Source organism: Nycticebus coucang, chromosome 12 (assembly GCF_027406575.1).
Source record: "Nycticebus coucang isolate mNycCou1 chromosome 12, mNycCou1.pri, whole genome shotgun sequence".
NCBI classification, from domain to species: domain Eukaryota; kingdom Metazoa; phylum Chordata; class Mammalia; order Primates; family Lorisidae; genus Nycticebus; species Nycticebus coucang.
This window is the reverse complement of record NC_069791.1, coordinates 71524369-71527309: the sequence shown is the minus strand read 5'-3', so window position 1 is coordinate 71527309 and position 2941 is coordinate 71524369. Positions and strand designations below refer to the sequence as shown.

The window sequence follows — 2941 nt, the reverse complement described above, 5'->3', positions numbered from 1 at the left end:
CTGGGACTACAGGCACATGCATCATACCTGGGTAAGTTTTCTATTTTTAGTAGAGATGAGGTTTGGCTCTTGCTCAAGCTGGTCTCAAACTCCTGAGCTCAAGGGATCCTCCCACCTCAGCCTCCCAGAGTGTTAGGATTACAGGCACAAGCCATCTTGCCCAACCCTTAAAGATATTATTCTATTGTTTTTTGACTTTCATTTCTCTTGAGAAGTCAGCCAATGGCCTAATGATTGCATTTTTGAAGGTAATTTTCGTTTCCTGCCCCCCACTACTTTTAAAATCTTCTCTTCAATCACTTCTTAGCCTTTTGGCTAAGATCAAGTGTAAAATCTTCTCTTCATATTTGATTTTTAGAAGTTTTACTGTACTTGCAAAGGTATAGTTTTCTTTTAGTTGTACTGCTTTGGTTTTATCAAACCTTAAATCTATGGTTTGGTATCTTTTGTCAGTTTGGGAAAAATGTCAGCCATTAGCTCTTTAAATATTGCCGTATCCCATTCTTCATCTCTCCTCTCTTTCTGGGACTCTTAACTAAACTCAGTTTTCTGTATCTTTTCTTCTCTTTTTGATTTCTTTATTCTCAAAGATGTCAAGAAAGGAAGGGAAAATGGGATCTTGTTCTCTGAGCAGGCACATCAGTCCTTGAATGCTGGATTCCTTGCCATATGAGGAAAAAATAATTCTCCCCCACCCCTTAGATGAAATCTCAAGGATTTCCCATAACTTTCCAGTCAACTCAGGTAAAAATAAGTCCCCTGGGCAATTTCAACTCCAAGAATCATCTTATTTATTTATTTATTTATTTTGTTTATTCATTTCTTTATTAGAAACAGGGTCTTCCTCTGTCACCCAGGCTGCAATACAGTAGCACAATCATAGCTCACTGTAACCCTGAACTCCTAGCCTCAAGTGATCTTCCCATCTTCATCTTCCCAAGTAGCTGGTTTTCAGTTATGTGCCACCATACCTGGTTAATGTTTTTCATTTTTTATAGAAGCAGGGTCTTGCTATGTTGCCCAGGCTGGTCTAGAACTCCTGGCCTCAAGTAATCCTCCATTTCATTCTCCTAAAGTTCTGAGATTGCAGATGTAAGCCAGCATGCCAGCTAAATAATTATTTATTTAAATTAAAACTCTGTGCTTTTGGGCGGCGCCTGTGGCTCAAGGAGTAGGGCGCCGGTCCCATATGCCGGAGATGGCGGGTTCAAACCCAGCCCCGGCCAAAAAAAAAAAATCACACACACACACAAAAAAAACCTCTGTGCTTTATTCAAAGTTAAAGCTGTCACTAACCTCTAAGCTCCATCCCTGAGCCCCAGGCATGCTTCAGGGTGGTAAAACTTTAAGGAAAGGGATCAAATCCCCTTTCTTCCTCTTTGCTCAGTCTTGTTTCTGCTACAATGTGGTGCCTTCTGGAAGCAGCAGATTGCCCATGTGTATTCTTATATTATTGGGGAACTTTGGGGGAGTGCCTGGGAGATACATGGCAAGGGCTCTGATGGCTGCTTCCTTGTAGTACCTCTCCTCCTGCCTAGCCATCCAGTGGTCTACCTTCTCTGGGAAATCCCCCCCTGTCCAGAGGCTGTCACAGGCAAGATCCAAAATAACTCAGAAACATCGCCTGCCCAACTCAGGTCCCTAGGGAAAGCTCTTGTGTCCTTGTCTGTTCCCTGTGCGTCCTCTTTCTTCTCCCTACCCTCTCATTTTGTACCAGGTCTCTCTACAGTTTCTTCCACCTGTCCTCATGCTGCCTAAATTTCAGAGGACTGAAGTTCTCTGAACCCCCATCTCTCACTTGGCCTGGGGTGAGATAACAGCACTTTCTCCAAAGAAATTCTCCTTCTCTTCCTCTTCAACCTCATAACTCCCTGATAACTTCCAGGTGATATGCTAAGTTCTACAGAGATTAACTAGAATCTGAAGATACTTGATATCTATTATCAGCCTTTAAAGCTTCAGCCAAAATTGGGTTAGAGTTGTGTTTTAGCAACCTGCTGCAGATCTGAAGATCTACACAGATCTATACAGAACTGTGTAGAATGGGGATGTATGAAATGTATGGAGAAAAATATTGAAGGACACACCTTAACTTATCATGGACCCCTGTTGGGAGTTTACTTATTGTCTGTCTCTTCATTAGGATGAAAGCTTCCAGTGATCTTTCTAAGAAGGATAAATTTCTTCCCAAGGAGGGAGAAGGAGAGGTCAAGGAGGTAAGGGAGTCAAACAACAAGTAAAAGGATGGTTTGGTGCCCGTAGCTCAGTGGTTAGGGCACTGGCCACATACACCAGGGCTGGCGGGTTCGAACCTGACCAGGCCCGCTAAACAACGACAACTACAACCAAAATATAGCTGGATGTTGTGGCGGACGCCTGTAGTCCCAGCTGCTTGGGAGGCTAAGGCAAGAAAATTGCTTAAGCCCTAGAGTTTGAGGTTGCTGTAAGCCATGACTCCATGACACTCTACCAAGGGCAACATAGTGAGACTCTGTCTCAAAAAAAAAAAGTAAAAGGAAACAAGAGATTGCACCAAAAGAAAGCAAGTGCATGATCATAATTAGGCATTTTTTATAAAACTATTAATACACAGATATGTTTAAAGATATAAAGTGAAAAGTAATCGTTGAAAGTGGCAAGGATCTCCACCTTACCCCATCCAATGGTCAATTCTCAGTCTTCACCCTACTTAACCTCACTGAATCTCTTGAAGGCATTTGACAAAATTAATTTATCCCTCTTGGAACACTGTCCCCACTTGGCTTGCATGTCACCACACTCTCCTACTCTTTTTATTCCTATTTGGATGTTCCTTTTGGGTCTTTTTCACTGGATTCTCCTCTAAATAGAAGAGTGTCCCTGGGCACACTCTCTGCATTTATCTTCTTTGCTGACACTTACTCCCTACTTCTTCTCATCTAGTCCATGGTTTAGGTGAACC

The 2941-nt window shown here is 42.4% G+C and overlaps 1 pseudogene; it reads left to right on the top strand.

The window, feature by feature from the left end:
• Positions 1–295: 295 nt before the first annotated feature.
• Positions 296–408, top strand: LOC128563083 (uncharacterized; annotated as a pseudogene).
• The last annotated feature ends 2533 nt before the right edge of the window (positions 409–2941 follow it).